This window comes from Aythya marila, assembly GCF_965140915.1.
Source record: "Aythya marila genome assembly, chromosome: 10".
Lineage (NCBI taxonomy): Eukaryota > Metazoa > Chordata > Aves > Anseriformes > Anatidae > Aythya > Aythya marila.
The window spans coordinates 1,089,164-1,106,011 of NC_139051.1; the positions used below are offsets into that span (position 1 = coordinate 1,089,164).

Here is a 16,848-nt window from a genome sequence, read left to right on the forward strand (position 1 = left end):
CAGTACTCAGAGAGCATTAAATACGATCAAAGTAACTGCGGTGGGCTAAACACAGGGCAGCAGAGCACTGCACATTGCAAGGAGCAGCAGAAAGGTGAGCAGACGGGAATCAGTGGTCAAGGCAAGCCCGTGCAGCCTGGGCTCTCCTGGGGCCTCCAGGAGGTGCACCAGTGACACCACTGCGGGCAGGTGGGGCTGTCTGACCCAATTCTCAGTATTCATGCTTGTGCTTTGACCAGTGACTGTGACACTGTGTGCTGAACTTGTTAACCTTTTAAAAACTTTTTATTTTTTATTTATTTTTAATGAGTTTTTAACCAAAGGGGCAAAACCTCGACACTGCAAAATGCCGTGAGGTCCAACACGCACCAGCTAGCAGGGGATCAGCAGCCCCTTCGGAGGATCAGCAATAGAAACATTTGGTGCCTTTTAACAAGACAAGTTCTCTGGTATGCTTACAGCATAGGTCCTTTTTATTTCAGGAGTGAAGAACAGATGTGGATTTCGATAGTGCTGGTATAAATTTAAACTTAGCTCTACTGTACATTATAAAGAACACTAAAATTATAATATAGGTTAATTAAAAAAAAAAAAACTTACCTTTTTTTAAAAAATGATTTTTTTTTCTTGTTTTTACTATACTTCAATTCTGTACAATTCATTGAAATAACTGCAGAAAATACATAACAATTTGTGTGCTCCTGTCATTTAGCTATGCTTAGTATGAAAAAATTGTATATATGCAAGTCAGAGAACAGCTACTCCCATGAGATCAGCATTCAGAGAAACCACAAGTGTTTTAAAGCATATTCTGCAAACCCATAGGGTTAGAAAAGCCTCTTTTCTTTTTTTTTTTTTTTTTAATTATCTTTTTAGAAGACACACTTGATAGAGGGACTAGAACAATTCTTGTAACTTGAAAGGATTTTCCTGAGTTAAAAGGCACAGACAGCACGATGCAGGTGTGAGAGAGCTGAAAAAGGAGCAAGCTTCCTACAGATCCTGTTCAAAAATTAAATATGTGGCAAATCTATACACATGCAAAAATTATTACACATTGTGGATATTCCTTCAAAACACTATTTTCTCTTCTCCTTCTGTTCAGTGCTAATCAGTTTGAACTTCTGATGGAAAAGCTCCATAAATAAATATAATGGCACAGTAAAATGCTGACCCTACCCAGATATTTCCAAATTGTCGTATCTGGAAAAATATGATTGTCTCCAGACTTGCTAGTTATAGCTACATAATTGTTGCTATCATACTGATTAAGATGACCACTGGAAGCAATAAAATGCATTATGGAAAATATAAAAAACATGCTGTGCACAGACATCTCTCTATACTGATGCACACAGGCAAAAACTAAAGTGCCTTCTCAGTTCCTATTTACTCATTATCAGAAGGAAATGACACTGATGTTATCAGAATTTTGCCAAAGCCAGGCCATTAGGAAATAACCCTTCACATTTTGTGAGGAAATGCTGAGCCAAGCTACACAATTTGAGGCTGGAAGGCAGCATGAGGGGTCACCCAGTCCAAAGCCCTGTTTTATTTTTGTGCAGCTGGGCAGTACTGCTGCCTGCTGCTCTTCTCTGCAGGGTTACTGCACATCTAGTCATTCCTCACCTATACCTTGCCTTTGAATGTTGTTGCACTACGTATGCATATTCCATTTCTTGATTTCTATATATATAAGCGCAGCGCATATTCATCTTATAAGGACATTTGAAACAGAAGGCAGTTTGCTGTGCATTAGTTTCCTTGGAGCTAATCCTCCTTTTGGTTACATCCAAGCAAATAACCCGTAACTCAGTCGGGGTTGAGTGCACTGCACTGGTGTAAATAATACTGATTTAAATATTTATTAAATTAATAGCTTTTTGAAAATTGGAAATTTAAGGACCGAAGGATAGGCAGGAAGATGCCCTCTTTATCCTCAAAATGTTTGCAACTTCTACCAGCTTTCATCCTCGCTAAGTAAGGTAATTACTATCTCTAGCTCATAAAGAGCTCCTGCAGTTGTTGGGAGCTGCAGGCACACAGCGCCTCTGAAGCTGGGGAAGCTGTGGGCTGCATACATGACAAATTACATTACACCTAGGGACTGTCGGACTCAGCTCAGCATTCAGACCACATACCTCTCTGTCAATAATTCGGAAGAAAGCCAGCTAACGCAACATCTGCAGTCCTTCTGGTTTAGTCTGAGAAGGACATGGCTCTGTAACACATTGAATAACGTGCTTCTATATACAAGGTACATAACTAAACCTGACAGGCAGTGAATATATATTAAGTAGTATGAGACCTGCATTTCTACGAGGTTAGAGAAGGTCTGTGCGAGCGAGGGGCTCTGCCACCAGTACAGAACACACATGGGTACAGCTAAGGGGTGGTGTGTTCAGCACTATTCTCAAATGACTTCAACCCACAGCACGCCTGTTCAGGAAGCCATATGGTGAAAAATGCACGGTAATACCTTGCAACTAATTTTTGACTTTCTTAGAGAACGTAAAAACCTTTACAGAGAAAGCAGGAATTTGGACCACAGGAGGAAGGGGGAAAAGGAAAGACAGGAAAAAAAAAGAAAAAGCTACTGGCATACTGGCACAGCACTGCCAGCCTAACACACAATTAGCTGTTTATGTTCCACAGACAGAAACAGCACATCTATGTTTGATTGCAGATTTTCTCCACTCAAATCCTATTTCTTCTTCAGCAACAAACCCAGCAGCTCCCCATAGGAGTTTTGACGAACTTGCCAGTTAAGCAGTCTGACTTTGTATCACCACAGCACGAGGAGCAGCAGCTGGCTGCCACCAGCACGCCGTGTGTGGCAGCAACAGAGAGTCTCAAAAACACAGGAGGAAAGATGCATTTTGAGTAGGAGCTACTTCAAAAAGCATCATGGAGACACCTGTGGCCTCCCCCGGGGCTTCTCCATGGGCTGTAACAGGTACCTGGCCAAGCCTGGGGTGACTTCCCCTGAAGGCAGCACTACAGCCACCCCAAACGCTGCCACCATCCCAAATCCTTCCATTCCAAACACTGCTGCCATCCCAAATGCTGCAACCTCCAGAGCACCACAAAACATTTTTATCTAGGTGCACGCAGGCATTAATCCTGATTTCCTCATGCTATTACGGGGGTGAGGGTTAAACTATTATTTAATCAGTGGGGTCTTGCAGCGTGATGCTACCTTGAAAACGCTGATGGGAGATAAAAGGAGAGCGAGAAGAGAGCTTTTGTAGAACAAGGCAAGATGAGTGACACATAATGCTTCTCATGACAAATGGGAGCTTTATACAGATAAGGGAAACTAATAGATATGCTTATTATGCAGAACCTTAGTTTTATGTATTTTATCTCTGCTTTGTGGTTTTACCAGTCAAACATAAAAATGCAGTTTACATGAAACCATTTCATTTCTTATTTCACTTCTTCTGATAAACTCTCTGAAAGCATTTTAAATGAATGGAAATTGGTGATTTAAAATACAAAGGGTAAGATTTAACTGACAATGCAAGTCCTGTATGCCTTTTATAGATGGTTGGTGAAACCTGCTAGTTTCCAAACTTGAGATAAAATTAAGAAATTAAGATTCAGTGTGAGAGGCGCCACCTTGACTTGAATGGGAACTGGAACTGAACTAAGTATTTCTGGTGGAAACCAAAACTTCCTAAAAGCAATGCCACTTTGGTCTGCAAGCCCACTTCTGTGGAGGTTTGCAGGCACGTGTGCTGCACCACCCAGGGAAACTCACTCCAGAGGGTTACTCTCATGTCTGTCTCTCCCCCTCTCTCTCAATCAGGCACTAAATTCTAACAAATTTTAACTTAATGTTAAACGTAACAGGCTGCCGTTACAAATGCCTCAGACTTTGAAGCAGTGCACTGGAGAAACTAAACCCTAAGGATATCATTCACATGCAAAGACACCTAGATTTTATCATTTATTTTACATAAAGGATTTCCATTTGAATTTTAGATTTCCATGTTTTCCAGATTCTTGCTTTATTCAGGCAAGTGATGAAAATTACCTTAAAAACCTTGAGAGAAAATTAGACTGGTCCTGAATACACACATCTAAGAACCAGCAATTTTTATAGCACCAACTACATCAATGGACAATTTTGCATGAGTTAGGATTGCTTTCAGAAGCAAAGCACCGCAGGATCAGACCTATCAGTCTTCACTAATGCAGTGGATAGATTTCCAACTGCTGGCCCATAATAACTGAACTTATAGCAGCATTTCTTAGAGAAGTCTTTCTAGTTAGCAGTACTTTTTGTAGGCTAATTTTTGCATTCATAGTCTAATCAGGAGCAACTGCTCCTTTCATCTAATTCAGCTTTCTAATTAGGCAGTGGATTGTGTTATTTTGTAATATGGAAATAGATGGGTAATTTCAGATATTTTTGGACTTGTGTTATCACAAACCAATTTATCTCACTTTTATATGGGAATTAAAACAAATGTTCTTATAGATGAAGTAGACAGTTTATAAATCTCCCAGAAGACTCTTGCAGGTCATCTGCAGATTCATCTCATCCCCTACATTATGTTACGCAAACATAAGGATGAGAAACATTTTTAATAAAAACTAAAATTAGCTCCCACTGCATTCTGTTTTTGCAAATATATGGAAAGCAAAGAGACTTTAATATAAATTTGTTCTCAGACACTTTAGTGCCTAATACTCCCCCTTAGCCACCAGAGCTACCACAGCACTTTAAAGGCAAATGAAAAAAAGCTGAAAGTATCTATTATTTTTTTCTCCAGTGGAGGCTTTGCTTGTACCTTTAAAACTGCAGATCAGCTTTGCCTAGAAAGAACCAATGCTTTCTGTCTCCAGACAAGGTGCTGGCCATTTGTCACCCACCCAAGCCATTACAAGGGGCCACGTTGTGTTTCTCACGGGGCCACACAGGCTGTTGTACCGTGGCAAGGACCCAGGGCAGGTATGACTGCATAAAGCTCTCCAGTCACAAAGCACCCCTGAAAACACCCTAATTTAGGGACAGGCAGCAGGCAGCCTCCTGCATCCTCTCCAGGCCCTCAAGGCTGTGCCAAGCAGGGAAAACAGCGGGGAGGGCAGAGCCGTGCCCCGAGTGGAGAAAGGCGCCCAGCTGGCACAGCTCGTGCCTTCCCCATGTCCCCAGACAGCTTGATTTATGGATGTCTCAGGCAACTGCGACTTTACCCAGGCAACCATGACTTTCCACAAGGAATGTGCACTTCTGTTGTCTGAGAAATATAAAATATTTTGTGTGAAGCAATCCTGTCAGCTCTCTTTACCGACCTGGCTCAGTAATCCTCTTTTCATGCCCCACTGAGGCTTTCCAACAGCACACGCATGCATTTCGGGTTCCTGCCGCTGGCTCCTGCAGATACAGACATACACTTGCTTTCTTCACTTGGATGGTACCAGCTCAAGTGCAAATAATACCACACCGCCCTGAAGCTTATCTGCTGACGACTTCCAGGACCCCTGCCTCCATCCCCATCCTTTTAAGCATCATAATCTGCTAAAGTTGTCATTTAGCAGTGCCCTTTAGAGAATAGAGCAGTCTTGAAAACAAAACAAAACAAAATCCCTTTTCCTAGATTAGAAGGTTTTAACGGTGTTTAGGGAAAGTGGTTTCTCTTTCTTTCAACATTATTTTGGGAAAACAGAACAAAACAAAATACCACCACCAACAAAAAAATACACCCTGTGGACACCAAGCTCCAGCATCCCCCCTGCTAGTTATCAGGAAGATCACTTTTTATACAACAGTGGCAAACATCTGGGAAGTGATCCTGAAGACAGAGATTTGCAGTTGCAGGAGGTCATTTAACAGATGAGAGACGGTGACCACAGCATTTGCCGCTGTTGTAGCCTACTGCTCCTAATGGCATTACTGCAATCCACGCAGTGCCAGTAGGTCAGCGTGCTTTTGTAGCACTGGATTATCTTGGTGGCAAAAGGTATGTTGCACATGCCAACACACGCGAGCTGTGTACTTACAACAGACACTAAAGGTTGTGAGGTCGAGCAACCAAGCGCTGTAACTCAGAGCAGGGCTGCCACGCACGCCCTCAGGACTCCCTCTGTGCTGGCGTACAGATGGACAATTATCTGAGACATTCTTTTCCCCTCACTTTTCAACCTGTTAATTCCATTGCTTAAGAACTGCATCTTTTGATCCCTGATTTTTGCAGAATTGTGTGGCTTTAAAAATATAACATTCTTGACCATTGGGGAAAAACTAACTTATGTGAGCAGGAAAGATGTTACTGGGGTGGGAGAAAGTACTCAACAGCCGTGCTTTTTGTGCTGCTGTGACTGGTGGGTACTTCTCACAGCACATGGAACAACCGCGCTCTCCTGTGGAGGTGAGCATCGATGGTGCTTCAGCAACACAACTCAACAGCGCCGTGAGCCAGGCAATGGTATGTAAATTGTGATGCTCACCAAGTTTTACAGATGACAACGGATGCTACCCAAGGGACGTTTGATAAACAAATCATAGTAGTTATGCTGATTGCAGTTATTACTGTACAAAATAGCAAGGCACGCAAATAGCCTTTGTGAAATGTCTGTGGGAATGTCACAGAATCAGTCACACCATTTAATTAAAAATTCTGCGCTTGGTAATTATATGAAAGGTGACACTGGAGGAAATGATGGGATTTTAGTTTCAGAAAATTTCCCTTTAAGCCTTGGCTGTTTTGCAAGCTTGCAGCACTGGGGCAGCTCAGTGAAGGCACAGCCGAGCTCACCAGCAGCCGCATTGGGCACACGCCTGGGGCAGGGGAGGGTGCAGGAGGCAGAAGCATGGCCCCAGCACTGAGCTGCTGTCAGGGTGCCTTGGGGCTGGGGGCAGGCGTGCAGCCCCACAGCACGGTATGCATGCAGCAGCTCTGTGTTTGGAGCCCTTTTTAAGAAACTCTTCCAGCCAGTGTTGCCTGTTTTATAAAGACCCCTCATCTCCTTGAAGTTGCACTTTGCAGTGTCTTGGTTTAAGAAGCCCAGAAATGGAGTAGGATCTTGACCCCAACTTAAGGCCATCTCCTTTTCTGACCTCACAGATTGCAATATTTAGAACAATTCTCAGGTTAGGAGGAGGTCTTAGATTTTACAGATTCAACCTGAAATGCCCTTCTGCAGTCTCTCTGCTCACCTGCTAACGCCTACGGCATACTGTGCATATTAACCTCTATCTCCCCTACATTTATCCACTGCAGCCACTGTACAGAAATATGTAATGCACTTGTGGTTAAGACAATTCAATAGGCAATAAATGGACTGAAGTAGAATTAAAAGGTGATGAGGTAAGCATACGTTTTTTCTTTGTAAATTGATTTTCAACTAAAAAACATGTTTGTTCTGCAGCTTGGAGAGGAGCTTTGTGTGTCTGACAGGAACCATTTTACCGGCTAGTTACAGCAGACCTGAGGCTGGATGGCTTTCATCAGTGGAAATAGTCTGCCTATTAAGTTAGTGTCCTTTGGAACATCTCACAACATTATATCTGGTAGATCAGAAAAAACTGCCAGTTAACTTTGCGGGTATGTTTCAGTGTAATGGAAAAACAAAAATAGTTCCACAGAAAAAGCAAGGACCTACAAAATAGCTTCACAATCCCTTCTGAGATATGAAAGTAAAGAAGATTAAAGTTTGGAAAGTAGCTCCCCAAATTACATTTCTTTTACACAGACTAATACCAATCATATCTCACTCTTTCTAGAGGTCATCGGCTATCTGCTGGCCCTCACTAAGCAAGAGCTTGTCTCAGCACAGCACTGAAACCCAGCGACAGCAGCAATAAATATTTATCTTGTGGTGACAGCTTCAAACCCAAACCCACTGCCAGGCTCTGCAACACCTACTCACTACACTGAGAGCCATGGGGAACACGGCAAGCCCAGAAGAAAATCTTCTCACACAGGCTGGGAGAAACAGCTGCCTATCTTCTTCCAAGAAGCGTTAAAAGCTCAAAGATCTGAGAAAAATGAGTTTTTGTTAGGGCCGTTTAAGACAATTTTCTTCCAACAGGTCTACATGCCTTTGAAGGTTTTATTTTTTTAAATATTATTTGAAAATCGTAAAATAAGTATCACTCTTTTCTTTGCTTGGTCTTTTTATTATTATTATTATTATTATTTTAAATTTAATATGATCTGTGTGTTTGTCCTTAACTAAATAGAAATTTGGAGTTCCAAATAAACGATAAAAGTAATAAATAATAGCTCACCACAAGAATGCCGTATGGGTCGTGGTCACAAAACCAGGCCTGGGTTTGTTTCTTTCATGCATTCAACTGGAGACAATTACAATTCCTACTACAAGAATGAGATAGGAGATGAGAAAAGATTCAAGCCTGAAGAATCACCACCAGTGAAGCAGAAAACAAAATATGTCATTAACTGCCTCAGGAAGCAAGCCAAGCCTTGCACATTGTATGCGATGCAACATCAGCTCATCAGCTACATTTCCACAACTGTATCTCCAAAGGTGAACTGGCTGTTAACAATAAATACCATATTTAATGTCAATATTCAGTTGTCCTGGAGAAGTAAACACACAGGGGACTCAGCCTAAGAATTACTTCTGTAAATGTTGACTTTGAGAACTAGAAATAATAATTCACCGCTACCCAGTTCCGTTCTCGTTCTGCGATAGACTAAAATTCAGTGTTTGTCTGCTGCCACGGGAGCAATAGAAGCAGTACAACACACACCTCCATCCCCTCCAACAGTGCAGCACAACCTACTTCACTGGGGATAAGGCCTCTTTCTGACATGCACCAGTTTCAAAAAATCCCTGCAGAGAGGCAAAGACCTTTCTGTTTCATCTGGAGAGCCCTCGGAAACTACACAAATGGGCACCTTGTTTCTTCAGCTCACGCTGCAGCTTTCATCCAACCTTCCTGAAGCACCTGCCCAGCACTGACACTCTTCCTGTTGTCACCAGCAAGCTACCAGCAACTGGTTGAAATTGTGTTAACAGCATTTACACCACCCAACCGAGCACACCCCAAGATATCTAAAAGCCTGACCTGCCAGCAGCCACACCGTGTCCTGCTGCCCGCTGCCCTTCCAGGCACTGGCGGCCTCCCACTTCTCCTCAGGTCACCCGAGGGCCTGGGCGCACCCGATTGGGGTTGCTCCAAGCCACATTATGAAGTGCGGAGGTTTGGGAGAAGAAGGTGCCCGGAGCTGTGAAGTGCCCCAAACCACAGCTCCAGGTGGGATCTCCTTCCCTCCTTCGGACTTGGCAAGACACGGCAATCACAGTGCACAGCTACCATGTGGGGGATGTGAGGGATAACGCTGATAATCCCCGAGCCACGTCTGTCGACGCCGTCGTATTTGAGGCTCCTGGCTTCCTTGCATGTCAGAGCTAGGCAGGTAACGGGTGTGATGAATTACACTTCAGTATGTTTCTAGCAGCAGGAGGCTTGGCATAACAAAAGGAAAATTGGGGTCATATTCTGAAGGATTACCACCTGCAGAGGCCAAATATAAAGGCAGACAGTAGAGCAGTACACAGCTCCAACAGGACTAATTTCCAATTCCCTCTGCCTGCAGTATAAAACTGCTCCTTCTGATGTCACACTGTCAAAGCCAACTTAAAATTTCATGTCCTAAATCAGAGCACCCAATACATTTAGTTTTTCAGCTTGCATTTCACAGGCAAACATGCAGAATAAAGATGAAAAAAATGTACTTATTTTTAATGTTTTAGCTATTTGAGATAAATACTAGACACAGCTTCTTCTCTATAAGAGAAGAATGGAAGCTTCCTTATGCAAAGAAGGAATTTGCATACATCAGAAGAAGAAATATTTCTGGATACTATCCCTAACTTGCATGGTAATACAAAATACTAAATATTAAGGCACTTGCTCTGAGGCTTATGATGCAGATGGAGGAGGAATTTTGTCTCTCCAGCCTTTCAGAGAAACTCTAGGAGCTTATCTCCTAGAAATTAAATTATTCAGGTAATTGGACAGAACAACAATGGAAAAGCATGTTGCTGTTTTCAAAGGGCATCAAATGGCTAAAACAGAAATTGAAACAGTATCAAAGACAATCCCACGAGTCAAATAGTTTATACAGACTATATACTGCAGGGATTCTGCATCTGCTGGAAAAAAAAAAAGAACTATTTTTCTCCTGTATCAGTTACTGAGACAATAAAGATGCCCATGAACTACTTAGAGTCGTTTAGGAGTTGCTCAGCCAAGAAATAAACAGTGATGGCCCTGTCCTAAGTCAACAAAAGATTAAAGTGGTTTTGAATTTGTGCCTCCCTGGAACTGACGGCATCCTCTGACTTTACGAGGATTCTGAGTTTTGTTGTCTCTTTGAAGTGGTAATCTGGCACAGAAGGATGTGCCAGCCAAACAATCTTTTTGCAAGAATAGTGCTGTTTGAAGCAAGGTCCTCTGTGCATCTCCGCCGCTGAAATAGGATGAAGAGCTGTCTCCTTTTGGATTCATCTTCTCTTGTGTTTTGTACAGCGTGATGATGAAAGCCGTGTCCCGCAGCAGATCCGAGGGTGGTGGGTGGGCTGCTGGAGGTGGTGGCAAGGCTGTGACCCACGTCCAGTTGCAAGGACAGGCTCTCTTGGTCCCCTACCTGTTAACACACGTATGGAGAACATGGAAGCTCCAGAATGCGCCTATTTTTCTTCTACGCTAATTACAAGTCCGTAAGCCAAAGGAAGAATTTATAAAATGGGTGAAGTTTTCCTACAATGATCTCAGTTGTGATGTGCCATTGTCCAGCGTGGGTGTCTGCCCAGAAGAGGAGTGTCCCAGGACCCACCAAGTCATTTCGCTGAGTCAGAGAAGGTCCATCAGGTGATAACAAATGTCAATCACAGCTGAGTTTGGGTGTGTTTCAAGCACAGATGCAAATAGCTCAGACACCCATTATCAGTCCTCAAAGCTGCCTAATATCCCTTGCTTGCCATTTGTGTTTGTTATAATAGCTATAAAATAAGTTACACATCACTAAGAGACAAACACAGAGTGCAACAAAAGTAATAGATATCCCTGACTTCTATTATTAAAATAATGGCTTTTCCCTCTCTCAGTGGCTCAGCACTTAGCTTTTTGGAGCCAGAAATAATTCTTATCTGTCATTTTTTCAGAAGATTACATCATCGGAGAAAGACTTCATTTCATTCTTCACCTTCACTGCTACACTACTAAATTGACTGACATACAATCTTGGCATTTTAGGGTATTCAGCGCCAGACTTCAGCTGCTGTTATAAATCATATTTCTCCACACTTATTGCATTTTATTCATTTTATACATGACCAGAGATTAGAGTTCAAATGAAATAGATTTTGCTATCCTTCTTATATTCCAAACGTCACTAGTCTAGAAATCTTTAATTTTACTCACTTCAACTACTGAATAATTCAATGCAAAAGGAAAAAAAAAAAAACAACAACACACCATAGAACATCCAATACTCGGTTTGAAATTTTGAGCAAAATGAAGTGAGGATACTCTGCCTGCAGCATGGTATCTCTGCACCTGAGGTGAGCAGCTCCAGCTATCATCTTAGCTACACCAATATCCCAGGGCACATGTGCAACCTGCACAAGGGAGCCACCGCAGGAGTAAGCACAGACTGCTGCCCAGAGCCAGGCAAATTCACATCCTTGCCACAACATTGGGTATTCGAGATGGTGTGATCAGGAACTGATGCTTTTCGGGTAATCTAATTCGTGTAATTACCAAAATTACCAACTTCTATCTTCAGCTTTCAAGAGAATATTTGTGGAAGAGGTAAGAAAGCACTCCATTAGAGAAATGCCAGCAAGCCAGAGCTGCAGAAATGGCCATGTGAGACCTGAGCACTTCCAGGAACACCCTGGGGAACCAACACTGCTCATAATGGCAGAGGCCAGACAACCTTACCACAGGTACAATTTTTCTGCACCAAATAGTTGTGAAATGAACATGACGCAAAGCTATTTCAGATTTTTCTTAAATTATTAACATATCCTGGAATAGAAATAAACTTAGGTCAAATGATTTCAAGCCAATTCCATTTGTATTAGATGGAGGAGTGAACATCCAGTGAAAGGTACTGACTATAAACATGAACGGTAGGCTAATGTGTGTAAACATAGAAATGGGCAGGTAGACCAGGAAACTCAAAACATTATGGCCCTCATAAATATTCATGCATAATAAAGCAGTTTTGAAGAGCACTTTCACCTGGACACGCCAAACTTTTTGCAGGTGCAAACTTTCCAGCAGCACAGAAGTATGCATTAATTCAGCAAAACGTTTACAAGTCTCCTCTTCAGCCAAACTGAACACACAGTTTACGGTGTCAGAAAAGTGATTAATGGGGTCTTCCATGTCTGCATGTCAGGGCACACAGCGTGACCTCCCCATGGGTCCTCTGGTCAAAAGACCACAGCAGTGCCCTGTCCTATGGAGCTAACGGGTTTAGGCTGAACACACCTACCAAGGCAAACGTACTCTGACCTCGTTGCAATAGTGTATCAGGGTACAGATGCCAGAAGAACCAAACATTTCTCTTTCATCCTTTGCATGCAATGCTGCTATAAGGGGCCTGCTGAAAGCAGCAGAAGAACAACGAGGTGCAGAGTGCCTCGGTGCAGCGTGAAGAGCCAGCCTCCGAGGACAAGGAGGGAAGTCCGGAGGCAGAGGGAGCTCCTGAAACTCCCTAGAGTTCCCAGGTTGTTTCTTTACACTTAGCATGCCTGTGTCTGCATGGGCAGTTGCAATACCACAGCGTGTATTATGCAGGTAGGCTCTTTCATCGAGCTGCAGGTCACAAGTGATGCTGGGCTTGACAAGCGGCAGCAGCTCGCGCATTTGCACAAGGTTGTCATGGCAATGCAGCGTCTGCGAGTGCAGCTGATAGCACACTGCTGCTCTGCCTTGGCAGTGCTGGAAAATACTGCCAAAATTATTCATAGCTTGGAAATAAGAGAGGCGCAAATGCCCTAATGGCTTTTCCCCCCTACTATAAACTGTTAACCATTTTGGGTTTTGCAATTTTCTTTACTTTTATTGGATGGTAAATCAGTCAGCCTTGCATTATGAAGGCAAACAGCCCTCTCATTTCATTCAGTCAGTTCTTCCAAAATAAAATTTATAAACCAAAAGGAATATAGGCACTTTTATAGGTTTATAATCACACGCAGTAGCCTAGTAAGCTAATATTGCAAATTCAAAGCAAAACAAAAAAAGCCAAGCCCCCAAGCCCCTTTACAAGAGGGGCTAAGCACTGCCAGGACTGCAGAGGAGCTCTCCCCGTGCAAGTGTTTTCTCTGAGTTTGCTGGGGCTTGGATGGAGCTGGAAAGGAGAATGTGCACGCACAGCACCCATGCTAGTCCTGGTCCATGGACGCTTGGTCTTCCTGAGCTGTCAATTCAGTTTTAACAAGTTAAAAAAAGAAAGATATTTCGGTCCATGCTATGCTCCTAATGAAAAGCAGGACTCTGCACAGAAGATTCATTTTACAGAGCAGGCTTCATTTTTTTTTTCTGTCCTTTCACCTTCAATTTTGTCTTCCCCATTCCAGCCGTATGAATGTTTTATTTATATCCCGTCACTTTCACCCAGTTGGAAGGCACTCTCTGAAATAAAATTGCTCTTTTTCTGAGACAGTCCAGTTAATAGATTCCCTTTGCATCCACTCTCTTCAGCAACTGAACCTCCTTGATGCACCAACACACCAGCTTACAAAAAAAAAACACAAGCCCAAACCATCACCCTTCAAACAAAAATCCTCCTGCCCTCCCAAAAGAGCAAGGCTTACTCTCCTCCAGAGCTGGAAGTCCTAACTTTGAGCAACAGCTAGATATTTCTGAACACACAGCATGGTGATACCCTCTGACTTCTCCAAGACATTACTATGAAGTTACATGCAGTTAAGATTAAAGTAACATCCTAACCTCCGAACATTTATCTCAACTGCTTCATTAGGCCTGGTAACATTTTCTGGAGAATTTGATTTCTCATCCACCAAGGATTCTTCTGCATCAGAGCAACTGGCAAAACCTCAAACCAATCCCAGAATAAATACCTTGCTCATCTAACACAAAGAACTGAACTGTACCAACAGCAGTGCCCTTCCCCATGCTAGCTATTGTCATCTTGGGCTTCCTCCATCACTGTGGCCATAAGCTGAATAAAGTCAGAGGGAATCTTACTCTCAATGTCAGAGAAGTTTGACTGAAGCCTATACTGAGAATATATTCCATATATTGCATATAAATTAAGATCTAATTCTGCTTGGAGACATTCAGGGGAACTCAAAGTGCAAACGGGTGTCAGCAGAGGGTTGGGGCAGATAGAGGCTAATCTTACTCACCTTATGTTTCTTTAAAGACCTTCAAAGAGTAGAGCACTAGTTATTAAAAATCACTGATAAGTACATATACACAAAGCAAGCCAGCTTTTCACTGACCTTTTAAATTATAATGTAATTATTATTTAAAGCAGGTTATTTACATATTGCGTTTGGGACTTAGGACCAAACTTGCTCATGCTGGGAGTGTCCCATTAACATTATCACAGGGCTGCATACAGAGTGCAAGTGACTATGAAGTCAGGCTCTGGTTTGGGATCTAATGCTTGCATTCAAGAACAAAGCATTCTGTAATTCTAACCAATCAGTTACTTTTACTGGGTTCACATTTATTTATGAGCATGAGAATTATTTTACTTTATAAAATGTAAATTCAAAGAGTGCTTTAGAGCTGCATAAAGGAATGGCTGGAGTCAGGAGAGGGTTAGCTCTGGCAGTGAAGCCTTCCTTCCAAACCAGCTCTCTTTAGGAATTTAAATCATGGCAAAGGAAAGAAAAATAACTACATTTAAAAAGTTTAGATTTTCCTTTTCTCTTACTTACTTGAGGACACATCATTACTTGGATGGAGTCTTACTGCTGAAAAGCAGCTACAGGCAAAGAGAAACAGCATGGGTGAGGCTGCTATGGCAGGCAGGCTGAGGAGCTGTTCTCGGCGAGACAGAAGGCAGCACGGAACTAACGGGCTTCTTGGAGTGGTCCGTTCCCAGTCCCCAAGGAGAACTGTTGCAGCTCTTCTCAAGGATGCAAGCGCCCATCCTGTCGGGTAAGCCTGGCCAGCAGGACTCTGGCAGAAATTGCACAGGGATGTTGAGACGGTTTTGCTCCCACTCCAGCATGGGTTTTAGGGGTTTTGGTAGCACAGTAAGGCTTGCCAGCCGCTGTCCCAGCACCCGCAACACCTCCCAGGGCATGCAGCATGCCCAAGGTGAAACACGAGGCTGGGAAATGCTCATCAAGGGAACAGAAATGGTTTGTAATCTCTTGAGACAAATTATTCACATCTTACAGGTGTGCACTGGTAGGTGTTAATTCTATCTATTATTCCTTCAGAGCTGTCCAAGTTTGCATTCAATTAGCTAAATGACTTGAGCCATCCAATTCTTGTTGCCACTAATGGATCACAATTAGAACAAACTGCTGCCATGGCAACTGCTAGATCCAGCCTCACTCAGATGCTGGGGGAAGCTTGCCTTGTGGTTTATGCAGTCCTGAGCTTCCATGACATGCAGATGGGCATTTACAGGTATGCGAAACCAGGAAGGGGTAATTCCAGCACATAAGGTGATTTGGGTGCCCGTTTATATGAGATTTCATTACAGGAGGTCAATCATTTTAGGACCTGTTCAATTCCAGTCATTCCACAATCCTCCACACTGGCGTACAGTTAGGAGACATCCATGCCTGTGTTCTCTAATCCAGAGCATCAGGAAAGAGCTTCCTCTCTTAATTATCAAATACTACATTCTTTAAAAAAATATCATTATAGCAATGAGCTGGATCTGTCTCATTCGATGCTGCAATGACAATTTACAGCAACAGCCAAACCATTTTCCAATACTATCTAACAAGGTGATACTGCAGCCTGTATTGCTGAACAATGGCTCACAACTCCTCGTTACCAGCTCCAAATTAACTCTGAAATTAACTCCGATGCGTCATACCTCAGAGGTAACATTACACACTGCTATGAATTATTTAGAGCTCCTTATCAGCAGTTTCATTCAAAGTACTTACACAGAAGGCAATCTAGAATACTGAGGGGTAAGAAAAACAAGCGTTTTGAACCAAATCAGCTCTCATGTTTAACTAATCCATGGCCTGACAAAAGTTAATGACCCACAGACCCTGCTCTGTATCTGTAACTTATTAAATATATTTTTGACTGGATAAACATAATCTATTTATTGCTGTACTCATGGCTGCACGGCATACCTGCCTTTATACTTAACTGAGATTTATTTACTGTCTGCTATCCCTTATTACGTATCAAGAAACAAATGTTGAGTATCTAGTAGTTCCCTTATCTCTGCATGAGAAGCCACAAGAAAGCTTGTAAATACAAGGCTGAATTTGTGACAAACTATACCTTCTGTCAGCGGATGCAAGCCCGTGGCCTCAAGGGACAAAAACCCTCCAAAGGAGGAATTTTTCGGTGTGTATGATTGCAATCAAATCAGGCTGGCCTGGCTCTTACTGGGAAGTTTACTTGAATAAAGGCTGTCCTCCACCTTTCTCCTTCCTGAGGTCTGCAACTCAGCATCCGTGCTCAGCAGGCGCTGCCAGGGTGCACGTCCAGAAGATGTGCTTGTTTTTCCCAAACGAGCTCTTGCTTGGCTCCACGCCAGAGCCACCTGCTGCCTGCACGGCCAGCGTGTGGCCAGGGCCCGAACCTGAGAGCAGGAGGCAGCCAGCAGCACCCAGAAACAGGACTGCCGTGATGGACTGGGTGTTGGAGGGACTCACTTCATCCTTACCTCTGCCACA

The 16,848-nt window shown here is 42.9% G+C and overlaps 1 protein-coding gene across 2 annotated transcripts in view; it reads right to left on the reverse strand.

Moving 5' to 3' along the window:
* The window catches only part of GRM7 (glutamate metabotropic receptor 7), a gene marked incomplete at its 3' end in the record, with an annotated part of 262,405 nt that overhangs the window by 28,113 nt on the left and 217,444 nt on the right, over positions 1-16,848 (reverse strand). The window lies entirely within an intron of this gene.